The sequence below is a fragment of the Stegostoma tigrinum genome, chromosome 28 (assembly GCF_030684315.1).
Source record: "Stegostoma tigrinum isolate sSteTig4 chromosome 28, sSteTig4.hap1, whole genome shotgun sequence".
Lineage (NCBI taxonomy): Eukaryota > Metazoa > Chordata > Chondrichthyes > Orectolobiformes > Stegostomatidae > Stegostoma > Stegostoma tigrinum.
The window spans coordinates 27,247,681-27,264,501 of NC_081381.1; positions in this window are offsets into that span (position 1 = coordinate 27,247,681).

Sequence of the window (16,821 nt, forward strand, 5' to 3'; positions counted from 1 at the left end):
CTGGGCCGGTTGTGTGGTGCAGTGGGGGGAGGAGACGAACTGGGCTGGTTGTGGGATGCGGTGGGGGAAGGGGAGATTTTGAAGCTGGTGAAGTCCACATTGATACCATTGGGCTGCAGGGTTCGCAAGCGGAATATGAGTTGCTGTTCCTGCAACCTTCGGGTGGCATCCTTGTGGCACTGCAGGAGGCCCATGATGGACATGTCATCTGAAGAATGGGAGGGGGAGTTAAAATGGTTCGCGACTGGGAGGTGCAGTTGTTTATTGCGAACCGAGCGGAGGTGTTCTGCAAAGCGGTCCCCAAGCCTCCGCTTGGTTTCCCCAATGTAGAGGAAGCCACACTGAGTACAATGGATACAGTATACCACGGTGTGTTCATCCAGATCCACACTTTGTTATCTTGGATTCTCCAGCATCTGCAGTTCCCATTATCTCTCACCTTAACACTTATGCTACTGGAGTTCATCTAAGCTGTTTGACTTCAGTCACACTTTCTATCCCTACGTATGTCAGTGATCCTGTCTGTTTAAAACCTGCACTTGCAAAAATCTGCAGTCCTATAATTCAAATATTTGTAAAATTCGAAACAGCTGTGAAGACTAATTTAAAAAAAACTGGAACTATAAGGAAACATGTTTTAAAACCAGAACAAAAAAAACAGCTGTGAATTTCCATCAATATTCCTAGAAGTCCTGGCAGACAGTGTGGGAAAGGTAATCAATCCTCAATTACAATGTGGAGAGTTTTAGAATTTTTACTTGAACAAATCCAACTGAAGACCCCCCGGTATTCAGAATCACCATGTTTGAAAACATCATGAAAGAAGATGAATTTAATTAGGAAACATTTGTTGCGTTGAGGCTTGCAGATTATGCTGAAATGAGTTCCTAGTTAGCCTTCTGAAGGTAAACTTAGTGCATAAAAACTGCTTTGAATTCATGATCATTGCCCATCTCATTCAGCGAAAGCAAAACAAAGTGTGGGTAGGAAATTAAAATGTAAAGAAGCACCGTGTATAATAACTGGATGAAACTAAGTATAATGCACATTGTGAGGGGGAAAAAAACGGAAGCATCTAACCAGGGCAATAGCTCTCGCTGCTTAGCTGGGGCTGGGTGTAGCTCCTGAGTAGGGATGGGGTAGGACAGCAATTGTTTAAGCTGCAGTAGTCTTTTTAAAAGAAGACCTAATTTTATGTGGACTTTTTTTTTGTAAAGACCTGCCAATTAAATCAAACCCACCAAGAGTAAAAAAAATGAAGATTTAAAGGGGATTTGTAGTTGTTAGTTTTCAGTTTATACAACAGATTAGCCATTTATTGTGTCAACCCTCATGATTCCAAAATGCAATGTCAGCGGAATACTCAGAGGCCGCTAAAATGGACACACGGGAATGTAGAAGGAGGCGAAAGGAGCAGCTGATGCAGGGAACATCCTTATCGACGTCTGGGACAGGTCCAGCACTTGGAAGTGAGGAACATCTTGCCTATGCTGAGATAACTGTCAGGACCAGAACGGTGTTCCCTGATTGAGGACTGGCGTCAGACATTGATTGATTGAGACAGCTGGTGTACATCTACAGGGAATTCGCACCGAGGTATTTGGCTCTGATGTACTCCGGCTCTTGGTTGATCAGATTATCCATGGGGAATGCTCGATGTCGAAAGTGAGGCTGGTGCTCGATGACCATGCAGATAAAAATCTGCCAGTGAAAAGGAAGCCATCGAAGGTTTGGTTGACATCACAGCAGTGGCAACGACTGACCGCACAACAATGGAGGCGCAAAGAGTACACACATGTCCAGACCCACTGGGAGAAACGGAGGGGGGGTGGGGTGTTGTTAAATTCATCCTCCGGGGGGAGTGGGGGGACATGGTGGTAGCGGAGTACTGGAAGGAGCTCCTGACATCTGAGAGTAAAGTGGATCAGAGGCTGATCAGGAAGATCTTGGAAGAGAGATGGGACCTTTTATGCGTCCATGCGAGACGGAAGAAGTCAGCAAGGCCATAACGTCTTCCAACGGCACGGCATCAGGCAGAAAATAGCCCCAGCCTATTGATCTTCTCTCTCTAGCTCAAACCCTCCCACCCTGGCAACATCCTAGATCTCTGAGGAGGGTCTAGACCCGAAGTGTCGGCTTTCCTGCTCCTCTGATGCTGCTTGGCCTGCTGTGTTCATCCGGCTCTACACCTTGTTATCCAAGTTTCACAACATCTTTTCAATGTATAGTGGAAACAAAAGGAATCAATTAGGGCATGCTATTGAATGTAATCTTTGTAAATAAATAGACAAAGGGGAATTTTAAAAAGTCATTAGGTAGAAAATTGCACCCTAGAGCAACATTTCTGTCAGTTGTAAATATTACACGTTAATTTATGCTCATATTGTGCTATAAGTAGGCAAGACAAAATAAAACCTCTCCACTGCTCAGTATTACAGAGCTCCCTCTGTTCTATAATATTTCCAATGAACAAAACCATCACCAATACTGAAACATTTGATGTCTAACAATGCAGGTAATACATTTCTGTCGGGGTTGTGATGATGGTATTGGGGGCATTCCATTGAGCAGTATTGCTTGTAATCCATGGAATGTAGAAGATTAATGGATGATATGATTCAGTGGTTTTATATTTTGAGAAGAATTGATAGAATGTATAGAAATTATTTTTATACATAAGGGAGCCTATGACAATGTTGTCTAATACGTTTGCCACTTGTCATGCATAACAAATCAGCTGTGAATTGATGTTGTTCACTTTTAGAGCCACAGAATATGGAGTTGTTAAAGCTGCAGTGGTGAGTATGAATATGGGTGTCATTCACTAGACCATTATTTGTCACCTGTCCTTAAATGAACAAGTAAGAATTAACTGTGTTGCATATTGGTCAAACTGCAACATTGTAAATCAAAATATGGTCTAGTAGTCAGGCCTGTAATGATCTGGAATCTGAAAGGCCACTTGCTTAATGAAGCAAGAAATATAGTCATCTGTTTGTTATCTTCTCCTTTCCTGTCATATCTGGCTGCCTTTATATTTAGACACGTGGATCACTTGTGAAGTACTGTGAAAGCATGCTTGACCTTTGGAAGGATAGTGGTCAATTTATTCTTGAAAGTTTCATTGCAGACAGCTTTCTAACTGAAGACTTTGGTTTTCTTTAGCTGGTAATTGGCGGTTTTCACAAAACAGTTGAGATACATGAGTAACAGACAATGCTGCATAAAAAGTCCAAAAGAATTGTTGAACAAAGAGACTTAAGGGTGTAAGTTCATAGTTTCTTCAAGATGGATTCACTGGTAGACAGGGTAGTGAAGAAGGCATTTGGTACACTTGCCTTTATTGGTTGGTGCTTTGAGTATAGAAGTTGGGAGGTCATGTTGTGGCTGTACAAGACATTGGTTAGGTCGCTTTTGGAATAATGTGTTCAATTATCTCCTCTTATAGGAAAGGTGTTGCAAAACTTGAAAGGGTGCAGAAAGGATTTACAAGATCGTTGCTGGGGTTGGAGAATTTGAGCTGTAAGGAAAGGCTGAATAGCTGGGGCTATTTTCCCTGGGCATCGGAGGCTGACGGGTGACCTTATAGAGTTTCATAAAATCATGAGGGGCATGGATAGGATGAATAGTGAAGGTCTTTTATCCCATGGTAAGGGAGACCAAAATTAGTTGCCATGGGTTTAAGGTCAGAGGGGATAAATATAAAAGGGACATAAGGGGCAACTTTTTCACACAGAGATTGGTGTATGAGTGGAATGAGCTGCCAGAGGAAGCGGTGGAGGCTGGTACATTTACAACATTTAAAAGACATCTGGATGGGAATATGAATAGGAACTGTTTAAAGAGATATGGGCCAAATGCGAGCAAATGGGACAGCATTAATTTAGGATATCTGGTCAGCATAGACGGCATTGGACCAAAGGGTCTGTTTCCATGCTGTACAATTCTATGACTCTATCTATCGACTGTTGGCTGAGGAAATGGCAGCGGCAGATGGCAGCATTTGGGCCGCATATTTTAATATCATGATCGCGCTGGAATACAATTCCGTAGTGAGTTGGAAACAGTATTTAGGAAACACTGATCAAAGTTCTGTGATCCAAAATCTCAAATTACTGAACGCTAATTTTTGTTTTTTGGCTGCTATACAATTTTGTCCCCATAGCTTTTGTTTTGTTTCCATAACATTAAAAACTAAGTTGCCAGATCACAACTTTTCTGGAGTCAAACTCACTGGGGTAAGACTCCTCGAGAATTGTTCTTCATCTCTCTTAAAGGAAACTCATAGTTTCCAAACATGGATTCCTTCTGGCTGAAATAGCTCAGATTGGAGCGTATGGGAAATTAGGTGGCGATCATCAACTGGTACCTTAAACATTTACAAACCTGCTGGATTTGTAGAGGAAAGTTCACTTTTATATACCTACAGCTTCTGTTACTCTATATACCCCAAGCTTTATCCCCATATCAAGGTCTCGGCCAGACTTGACCTGATCACATACTCCTTGAAGAACTTGTAGGTGACTTAAAAGCGTGAAAATATACAAGAAAGACAAAAGAGGAATGAATTTTAGTAGCAGAAATTTAGGTTGTAAGAAAATGTTAAAGAAGGTAGATGTATTTTTCTTTGGAAAAAGAGTTTTCAATGTAATTGATATGATGTTTGCAAAATCTTAAATAGATTAGACAAATAATGCAGGAACAAAATGATTCAAATCTGAGAATGACAAATTTAAAGGTGAGGATTTGGTTGTAGGAAAGGAACTTGGGATGATAGAATTTTATGACATGAAAGACTTGAAACAGACAATGTTTTGACAAGCGCAATAACAAGGTGTAGAGCTGGATGAACACAGCAGGCCAAGCAGCATCAGAGGAGCAAGAAGGCTGACATTTCGGGCCTAGACCAAAAGAAGGGTCTAGGCCCAAAGCGTCAGCCTTCCTGCTCCTCTGATGCTGCTTGGCCTGCTGTGTTCATTTGGCACTCGACCTTGTTATCTCAGATTCTCCAGCATCTACAGTTCCTACTATCTCTGAAAAAATATTTTGACAATATGTTTTGGAGATGGACTGATTGAAGGATATATTGAGAAACTGGTCAGGTGAGGTTAAAGGAATACTGGGAGACAAAGTTCAATGGATATGACGATTGAAAAGTGATAGCCTTTTTCTTGTTCTTTATGTTCCAGTACAACAAAATCCAAATACATTCCTGCTGAAAGCTACAGCTCCGAGCCCAACATTCCAATGAACAAGACTCATGGCCTTATAATCTCAATGTCTCAAATTCCAGTCAGTTAAACCACTTCCTATTCTGTGGAATTCCTGATTAAAGTATAAACAATTATTGATGTGATGATGCCTCAGCACCTCATGTGGCGACAATCAATTGCACATCTGTGTATTTACCATCCACAGGGAAAAGCTTTTTTAAAATCAGTAATACTTGGAAATTAACATACTGGGCATAGTTGAGGTCCATTTTGAAGTATATATGACAAGTCGGGCCACTTTATGTCGTTTGTATTTTTAACTGGTTTATCTTTCTGGGCAAGTGAGTCAAAGAGCACTTGTTAAAAATTCCCTGACGTATCTACTGCAGACGCTTTAGTTGGCTTAAACATTCACTCTTTCCATTGTAAAGGGAAATGTTACTTTACTCTAGATATGCAGGTGCAAAGGGAGCTATTCAGCGTGACCCCAAATCAGAGGGATCTGGAATCTGGATCTGCATTGCTCCAAGTAAGATGTCATCTCTTACCATCCTCCTCATATTGTTAAATTCAATAAAACCTGATGCTTTTCACTCTTAGGACTAATTTCACATTATTACAAACTTGCAGTTGTGAACTGACCCACTGAGCCAAGGGTGAAGGGTAAGACTCAACTTAAGAAGAATGACAATAAAGCATGAGGCCAGCCCAATGTTGTGAACCTAAACGTGGGAAAATACCTGAAGCAAAGCCAAGTGGTGTTGGGGGCTATTTAGGGAAGAACTTCAAGGCACACCTAGGCCCTGAACTGTGGAACAAGAAAAAAGTGCAGGATTTCATTGTTACCAGAAAATAAAAGGAAAGGGCAGAATTTGTGAATGTCATATTGTGCAATGGAACCACGAAAGTGCAAGGAAACTTGATAATAGAACAAACTTAAAGGCTTTGTGTCTTAATGTTCAAAATATTCAGAGTGACATCGACAAACTGACAACACAAATCGAGGAAAATAAATATGGTGTCATAGCCATTGCAAAAACATGGTTACTGGGAGATCAAAGCTGGGAGCTTAGCATTCAGGGATATTTGACCTTTTTGGAGAGACAGGATGAACAGGAGAGATAGTGGATAGCACTGTTACTAAGAAATGAAATGAAGAAAGTTATGAGAGATGATCTCGGCTCAGGTGACGTAATTTCCATTTTGGTGGGGTTAAGAAAAACAGCAAGGGAGAGAAGACATTTCTAGGAGTTGTGTACAGGCTCCAAACAGTAGCTACCTTGTCAGAAAGGTTATAAATCATCAAATAATGGGAGTATGTAAAAAGAATAGAACAATGATTATGGGTCACTTGGGTTGGTAATGACTAATGAGACAGATTTAATAAATAACCTCTGAACAAAAGATCGCCGAGGACGTAATGATCATAACATGAATGAATTCAATATTCAGTCTGAAAGTGAGAAACTTAGATCAAAAACAATTATGTTTAACTTGAATAAAGGACTTACAATGAAATGAGGTCAGAGTTAGCTTAAGTGAACCAGACTAATAGATTAGCAGGAATGATAGTTAGCAAGCAGCAGCGGCAGACATTTAAGGAGGTGATTCATGATTCCCAGCAAAATGACATCCCAGCGAGGAGGAAAGATTCTAACAGAGGGATAAACCAACCACAGCTAGTCAATCAAGTTAAGTAAAATACTAAGTTGAAAGATAAAGCACATAAGGAGGTCAAAGTCAGAGAGAGCCCCGAAGACTGGGATAAATTCAGAATTCAATAAAGGAGGACTAAAAAGCTAATAAAGACAGATAAAGTAAGCTATGAGAACAAACCAGTGAGGAATATAAAAATTTGACAATAATAGCTTCTTTAAACATGTAGAAAGGAAGAGACAGGGGTCAAATTGGAGATGGTTTTGGGGAACAAAGAAATGGCAGAGGAGTTAAACAGTTATTTTCCATCAGGTGGAAGATACTTCAAACATTACATTAATTCTAATGAATAAGGGGGCAGAATTAAGTTCTACATCCATCACAAAAGAAATAGTACTAGATAAACTAATGGGGCTAAAGGCAGATAATTCCCCTGGCCTTGATGGCTTGTATCCCAGGAACCTAAAACAGGCAGCAAGAGAGAAAGTGGATGCATTGGTTATGGTTTTCCAAAAATCATTGGATTCTAGAGAAGTACCAGAGGATTGGAAAACTGCTAATGTGACACCCCTATTCAAAAATGGAGGGAGACAAAAGCAGGTAACTATAAGCCAATTAGCCTAACATGTAATGTTGGAGAAGTACTGGAATCAATTACTAGGGAAATACTAACTCTCGTTTCCCAGCCTGCCTCGATGCCTGACAATTCCCTTAGCAATGTAACAGGTCCATAGCAGACACCATTTCCCTAACCCTGCACACATCGCTGGAACATCTGGACAACAAGGACACTTATGGCAGATTCCTGCTCATCAACTACAGCTCCGCCTTCAATGCCATTATCACCTCCAGACTGATCTCAAAACTCTGAGACCTTGCTCTTGGCTCCACCCTCTTTAACTGGATCCTCAGCTTACCAACACACAAGCTGCAATTAGAGAAGATAGACGACTGCATCTCTTCCATGATAACACTCAACACTAGAGCTCCCCAAGGATGCATCCTCAGCCCCCTACTGCACTCCCTGTACACCCACAACTGTGTTGCTAAATTCTGAACAAACACCATCTATAAGTTGCTGATGACACCAACAAAGTAGGATGGATATCAAACAATGACAAATCAGAGTACAGAAAGAAGATAGAGAGCTTGGTGATGTGGTGCAATGAGAAAACCCTCTCTCTCAATGTCGCAAACTAAACAACTGATTATTGATTTTAGAAAAAAAGGAAGCGAACACACCCCGTCTACATAAACCGAGCTGAAGTTAGAGGTCATCAAGTTCCCAGGAGAGACAGTAACGACCAACCTGTCCTGGATTTCCATAGTTGATGCAGTGGTCAAGAAGGCACAACAACGCGTCTTCTTCCTTGGGCTGCTCAGGACGTTTGATATGTCCATAACGATCCTTGCCAACTTTTTCAGATGCACCATTGAAAGTATACTGTTTGGTTACATAATAACCTGATACAGCAACTGCTCCGCCCAGGCTCATAAGAAATTACACAATGTGTGCACAGTTCAGATCATCACAGAAGCCAACCTTCCATTCATGAACTCCATTTGTATAGCTCATGGCCACAGAAAGTCTGCCAACATCATCAAAAACCCATTGCACCCTGGTAATGCTGTCCTACCACATCTTCCATCAAGCAGAAGATACAGAAGCTTGAACACACGAACCAGTAGATTCAGGAACACCTTCCTCCCAGCCATATTAGACTGACGAATAGACTCTCTAACTTCAAATAATGCTGACCTTGCTAATGTTGATCTTCCCTAGCTATGCCCTGTGCGATGTAACCTATATGCCTCTGTCTAAATTTTTTTTCACCCTATGATCTGTATGTTCATGCTTACAAAGGTCTGCCTGTACTGCTTGTAAACAAAGCTTTTCACTGTAATTAGGTACACATGACAATAAATCAAATCAAATCAAATATTAACAGAACATTTGGAAATCATAATCTAATCAAGCAGAGTCAGCATGGCTTCATGTAAGGGAAATTGTGTCTGACTAACCTATTAGTGTTTTTCAAGGAACCCTCAGCTAGAGTGGATAGAGGGGGAACAGTAGATGTGTTGTACTTAGACTTCCAGAAGGCATTTGACAAGGTATCTCAAAAAAGGTGATAGCCCATGGTGTTGGAGATAGTGTAGTGGCATGGAAAGAGAATTGGCTCATGGTCAGGAAATAGAAATTGAGGACGTGTGGTCATTTCCAAGGCCAGTGACTGTGACCAGCAGCATTGCACTGGGATCAGTGCTGGGACTGCAACTGTTTACAACATATATTAATGACCTGGTGGAAGGAAGTGAATGTATCATAGCCAAATTTGCAGACAAGACAAAAATACGCGGAAAGGCTGATTGTGAGAGGGATAAGAACAGTTTAGAGAGATATTGGTAGTTTAGGCAAATTGAGTATAATACGGTAAAATCTGAAATTGTTTATTTTGGAATGGAGAACTAAAGGACAGGATATTATTTAAATAGAGAGAAACTCCAGAAAGCTGCTACACAAAGAGACTTGAGGGTACTTGACATGAAACACGGAAAGCTGGCACACAGGTGCGTCTGGTGTCAAGAAGGCTGATGGAATGTTGACCCTTATTTCCAAGGGATGGAATTTAAGAGCAGAGATGTCTTACTACAACTGTAAAGGGTGCTGATGAGATCATATCTGGAGGACTGTGAGCAGTTTTGGTCCCCTTAATTAAGGTAAAATGTTATTTCACTGGAGACTGTTAAGAGAATCTTCACCCGGATGATCCCTGGTATGGAGGAATTGTCTTTTGTTCAAAGCTTAAACAGGTAGAGATTCAACTCACTACAGTTCAGAAAAAATGAGAGGCGATCTCATTAAAACATACAGAATTCTTCTGGGTCTTACAGGGTAAATGCTGAGAGGATGCTTCCCCTCATGGAAGTGTCTAGGACCAGAGAACGTAGTCCCAGGATAAATGGATATCAATTAAGACTGAGACAAGGAGGAATTTCTTCTCTCTGAGGGTTGAGAGTCTTTGGAACTCCGTGCCATGTGTATATTTAATGCTGAGATAGATAGATTCTTGCTCTGTAGGAGAATCAATGGTCCTGGGGAAAGGGCAGAAAAGTGGATTGAGGATTATGAGATCAGCTATGATCCTATTGGCAGGGCTGAACAGCCTCCTCCTGTTCCTGTTTCTTAGGGTCTTCTGAAGGCAGAGCAGGAGAAGTCTCTTAGCAGAGTGCCACAGTAAGCAATAGAAAATAAAAATCAATCATATTAAGTAAATTACTACAGAAACAAAAGTACTTACAGAAACGAGGAGTAAATGAGCACTCAGAAATTAAACTGACAGCAAGCATGCAAAGGAATAGGGTGCGGTCCAAGCAAGAAGGGAACTCCACCAGCGGGAATCCAACCTGACCAGTTTTATAGAACATTGCAAGTGCAAAGAGAGAGACCAGGATAAGACTGCATTGGCAGCACAGAAAATCAAACACAGACCATAGCAGTCTTTGAAAGTTCTGTGGGGAATGCAGAGAGGTAGGGTGAGCTCTTCATGGAGAACGTGAGAGCATCACAGCAAGAATTCAACTTCCTTGACAGTACAGAGCCAGGGGATGAACTTTACTATGCAGCAATTAAAGTAAATGGCAGAGAAACTAGTTTGAAGTTGTATACTGAAGCAGACATTCAACCTTATCAGATGCTATACCTTGGTTGAGGTCAGGAATACTCAGGCTGTTCTCCATTATACTTAGGAACTTGGGAAGTATACAAATTAGTGTAAAAGACCTGATGAGTCATACATTTCACTACAGTAGGAAAGGCATTAAAGAGACTTTGTCCTACTCATGACCATTTTTTACTAAGTGGAGCCATTTATATCTCTTTAGATATTCTTTGATTAGCAGACATTGAAGACACTTCAATCCAAGCACTTAAAAAGCGAGTAGAACATTCACTGCATTTCTCAAAACAGAAATTGTAACTAGTTAGAAAAGTAGGTACAAAGAAGGCAGTGACAAGCCATCTGCGAGGAATTCCAGATCATGGTTTGTTCTTGCAGAATAGTTACAGAGAAAGAAATAATCATACAAGTCATTTATTTGTTAGAATCTGAAATTCTGGACCTTCCTGTATTTGTGGATGCGGAAGATATTGTTCCACAACACAAAGTTGTCACTTTGGATGAAACTCTAACTTTTCTTGAAGAGCATAATGAGAAATAAAGTTATTTACTTATTGCACAGAAACTGCCCAGGAAATGAAGCAACAGCAACTGCAGTCACAGTCAGAGGAAGCAATTCCTTACAATGTAGATAGCAAAGTCGCAGCTGGGAAGCAAGTAAGCGATCTTGTGCTAGTTCAATCTGTAATGAAAGCAAATGAAATTTCTGAAGTTTTTACCAGTAAAGTAACCACAGTTTCTGAGATACTATAAATTATCAAGTTAGAAAGAGATCTTCAATTGATCAAAGAAGAGATCTCAGAAGTTCAAAACAAGTGATCAGTAAGCCTGAGGTCAGTGGTGTGTAAGTTGTTGGAGGGCACTCTGGGAAATGAGATCTACATGTATTTGGAAAGACAAGTACTGATTATGGATAGTCAAAATGGGTTTGTGCAAAGCAAGTCATGTCTCACTAATTTGATTCAGTTTTTGAAAGAAGTGATAAAGAAGATTGAAAAAGGCAGAGCAGTGGACATTGTCTATGTGGATTTCAGCAAGGTGTTCAACAAGATTCCATATGGTCGACTGATCAACAAGGTTGGATCACATGGAATCCAGGAGGAGCTAGCCCATATGAATACAAAATTGGCTTGAAGGTAGGAGACAGAGTGTGATAGTGGGCTGTTTTTGAACTGGAGGCCTGTGACCAGTGGTGTGCTGCAAGGATTGGTGCTGAATCCACTGCTTTTGTCATTTACATAAATTATTTGGATGTGAACATAGAATAAATGATTAATAAGTTCACAAATAACAGTGAAGTTAGTGGTGTAGTGGACAGTGAAGAAGGTTATCTCAGAGTACAACAAGACCTTAATCAGATGGGTTAAGGAGTGGCAGATGGAGTTTAATTTAGATAAATGTGAGGTGTTGCATTTTGGTAATGCAAATCGGGGCAGGACCTATACGCTGAATGGTAGAGTTCTGGAGACTGCTGCCACACAAAGAGATGTTTGAGTGTAGGTTCATAGTTCCTTGGATGTGGAGTCATAGGGTCGTGAAGAAGGCATTTGGTACGCTTGCCTTTATTAGTCAATGCATTGAGTATAGGAGCTGGGATGCCATGTTGTGGCTGTATAGGACATTGGTTAGACCCTTTTTGGAATACTGCCTTCAATTCTGGACTTACTGCTATAGGAAAGATGTTGTTAAACTTTAGGATATTTGGTTGGCATGGATAAGTTGGACCAAAGGCTCTGTTTCCATGCCGTTCAGCTCTATAATGCTATGATTTTTTAAGCGCAAGACCATTGAATGGCCTATCAGGGTGGATGGTATCACACCTGTACAGGCATAAACTAATTATATGCAACAAATCTATGTAGTCATGCACAGGAAACATTCCTTTTGAACTTGACATTGTTTAGAGAGAAGCTTCAGTTTTCAGCAAAGGTCCACCAAGAAGAAGTAAAGCAACTTCAAGAAGCTAATAAGAAGTTATCCAGAGAGAAATATATCCTTAGTCCAAAATGGATTATGATAAATTTTAACGAGCAAAAATTGTCAGTCTGCATAGATGGCAGATGGAGGCTACAAAAGAAACCCAACAACTATTATGAGACAATAAAAAACTGCAGATGCTGGAATCCAAGTTAGACAAACAGGAGGCTGTTGACTTCTCCTCTCCTCCAAATGCTGCCTGGCTTGCTGTGTTCTTCCAGCCTCCTGTTTGTTTGCCAACAGCTAGTACCAACAGCCAAAACCTACGAGATTTGATGCATGGTTTAAATTTGAATGTAGAAACAAGATTAAATAGCTCAGAAATAATCAAGAATTGGCAGTATCACTACCTCAGTGAGACTACTGAAATAAAAGTCCAAATTTTAGCAATCTGGATCAAGCTTTGCAGGCTGAAAATGAGAAGTTTGCAGAAAATTTTCAAATACCTCGCACTCAAACAACTAGTTTTCTCACAAGTGATGCAACAGTGATGTTTTGGTCAATGAGAAAGGCTCTTTCTACAGAAAAGTTCAGAATTCCAAGTTTATATTGAATGTCTAGCTGAAGAAAACCTTCTACTACAATTATGTGATGACAAAATCTTTCAAAAGAAACACTGGAGATATGGAACAAGAATATTTGGTCCCAAATTAATGAATTTTCATTTAGGTTTCCTCTTTGGTATATTCATCTAAAAAGGGACAATCTTGTCTGATCTTTCTTGTTTGATGGCACAACGACAATTATAAACAAAAGGCACGCAGACATTTGTATCAACACTCATACATAGATGCATCAATGCTTACCTACAGAAACACAACATACATTTATGTAATCCATTTAATATAGAAATGCATTCTATGATAATACACAAGAGAAGTATCAAAAAAGTGACACAAGGAAACAGAGGGATATATTAGCGGTGGGTTTAAAGGGATACATTGATGGAGTAGAGACAGGTAGAGCTATAGGTAGCCATAGGAACAGAATTTCAAAGCTAGAGACTTCCACAGTGAAAGCACAGTGCAGTAATTACAATTAGGAATGTGCAAGAGACCAGAACTGAAGGCGTGCAGAGATTGCAAAGCATTGGAGAAACAAAAGCATGTTGGGATTTAAAAACAAGGATCAAAATTTTAAAATCAAGTGGTTGCTAGACCTGCAGCAAATATAGATCAGCAAATAAAGGGGCAATAGATGAGTACGACTTGGTGCAGATTAGGATTGGGGCATTGTTTTGGATGAGTTCAAGACTTTGAAGGGTGGAAGATGGGAGACTGGTTAGGACAGTGTTCAAATAGTCAGATGCATTGGGAAACAAAGGCATTGTTGAGGGCTTCAGCACCAAGTTATAGAGGTGGCAGTGGGTGATCTTGGTGATGTAGTCAGAAATTAACTTCAGGTTTAAATAAGATGCCAAGTTTATGAATGATCCAGTTCAGACTCAAATAGTAACCTGGGGAAAACAATGATTAGGGAGTAACTTTTTGATAAAGCCTGAAGATAATGACTTCAGAACTTCCAAAATACAGTTGGAATTCATTTCAGCTCCTTCAGGACTGGCTGTCAGATGAACAGTGTGATAAATTAGAAACTGTAGTGAGCTTGAGAAAGCTGATGATTAAGTTTAAAAAAAAGTTTGTGGTATCAGTGAGTTTGAGTTTGTATATTTGAATAGTTTTGCCAAGGGGACAAAACTGCAGATGAGTAATTGTGTATCTGTTTGGGTAGTGGGAACGGGGGTGGGGGCAACAGAGTAGCAAAGGAAGTGAGAAGAGAAACCCTCTCTGATGAAGGGTCTAGGCCCGAAGCGTCAGCTTTTGTGCTCCTGGGATGCTGCTTGGCCTGCTGTGTTCATCCAGCCTCACATTTTATTATCTTGGAATCTCCAGCATCTGCAGTTCCCATTATCTCAGGTATTTTTTTTAACCTGGTTTTGAGCAATTCCATCAAATTGGATGATAGCGAAAAAGGATGACGATATGATCACCCATGTTAAAGGCTGCAGAATGAGGGAAGCTAGTTTACCACAGTCACAGTCACATAGGCTATTATTTTGGATATTGATTTGGGCCTTTTCAATGCTTTGGTAGGAGCAGAAGCCCAAGTGGAGAGACTTCATTCAGCCGATTGTGTCAATGCTAGCTTTATGCATGAGAAGCACAAATAGTCCTACATCTGCATCAGAGGAGCAGGAAGGCTGATGTTTTGGCCCTAGACCCTTCTTCAGAAATGGAGACCCTTTCTGAAGAAGAGTCTAGTCCCGAAACATCAGCCTTCCTGCTCCTCTGATGCTGTTTGGCCCTGCTGTGTTCATCGGCTCTACACCTTGTTATCTCAGATTCTCCAGCATCTGCAGTTCCTACTATCTCTGAAACAATTCTCCTCCCACATCTTCTCTTTCTCCCTGTAGCCCAGTATTTTCTTTCTTCTGAAGAAGAGATCATTTTTGAAAACGGTACCCTTCAGAAAGCAACAATTGAATTTGTCTCCATCAACCTCTCAGGCAGTGCATTCTAGATTCTAACTACTTGCTGCGCAATTTTTTTTCTTCATGTCACTTGCAGTTTTCTTACTCTTCATCACAAACCGATATCCTTTGGATCTTGAACCTTCTGCCGCTGGAAGCAGTTTCGCTGTAATTATTCTGTTCAGACCCAACACAATTTTGAACACTGCTATCAAATCTTCTCTCAACCTTCTCCATGGGTAACAGTTTTAACTTCCCCAATCTTGTAATCTTTTCTGCAGCTTCTCTAATGCTTGCATCCCTCTTAAATAGGGGTTTCCAGGATTGGTGTCCAAACCAGTGCTTTGTAAAGATTCACCATAACTTCTTTGCTTTTCTACTCTATGCATCTATTTTCATAAAGATATGGATCCTAATTATCTTATTAACTACTTTCTCGACCAGCCTTGTCAACTTCAATTATTTGCTCAAACAAAACTCATGGCTCTGTTTATGCAACTCCTATGAATTTCATTCTTTAGTGTAGATTCCCTACAGTGTGGAAACAGGCCCTTTGGCCCAACAAATCCACACTACCCCTTGAAGCATCCCACCCAGACCCATCCCCCTATAACCCACACACTCCTGAACATTACGGGCAATTTTAGCATGGCCAATCCACCTAACCTGCACATCTTTGGACTGTGGGAGGAAACTGGAGGAAACCCACGCAAACACAGGGAGAACGTGCAAACTCCACACAGACAGTCGCCTGAGGTTAGAATTGAACCCAAGTTCCCTGGTGCTGTGAGGCTACAGTGCTAACCACCGAGCCACTGTGCCACCCGGTTTATATTTCCTCTCCTCTTTCTTCTTCACAAAATGCATCACTTCACATTTCTTTGCATTTAGTTTCATCTTGGTAACATTTCATTTGGTAACATAACATGGCAAATATCAAGAGAAATGAGAAATGGATTTAGTGAGGCAAGAGCATCAAGGGTAAAACTTGCATTTAAACAGTGCCTTGTTACCTCCAGAGGGCCTCCAAAGCACTTCACAAAAAGGAAATGTAATCAAATATGTAAGCCAATTTGTGCACAGAAAGCTTCCATAAATAGCAATGTGATAATGATTTGATAATCTTTTACTTGTGTTGTAAACTGAGGGATAAAATTGGCCAGGATACTTGGCATACTCTTCTGCTCTTCAAAACAGTGCCATGGATGTGTTTTACATCCACTTGGGTGAGTAGATAGGGTTTAGTTCATCCATTAGAAATGTAGCACTTCTCAACAGTGCAGCATTCCATCAGTACTGCACAGTTGTGCCATGCTGGTTTTGTACTTAAAATTCTGGAGTGGAACGTAATTAAACCCACAACCTATGAGTTAGGGTTAGGAACACTGCAAACTAAATCATGCTTTGACACTAGGAAAAGAAGTTGAACAAATGATTGAATAGTTTAGTAGCTGCGGAAATGTCATGGTGAATGGAGGGCCAAAGTCAGTTATGAATGAGAAAGTACAGCTGTAAGTGTCGCTGGGTACACACGGAAATAAAGTGAGGTTGGAGAGTGGAAGGGAGATTAATAGGGTCACAGATAGATACAGACACAGTAATGTAGCATCAGATACTTCCTATGCAATACTGGAGCAAGCTACTAAATCGTTTTCAATTCATCCTTGGAAGTTAAAGTAACATTTTGTGGTGAATCAAGACATTAGCCCAATAGCGACACACAGGGCCGGAAAACAATTTAATACTCAGCACTCAATACTCAGCTATGTAGCAATCTGAGAATAAGCAAATGACGTGGAAACTCTTGGCAGAGTGCAATATAACC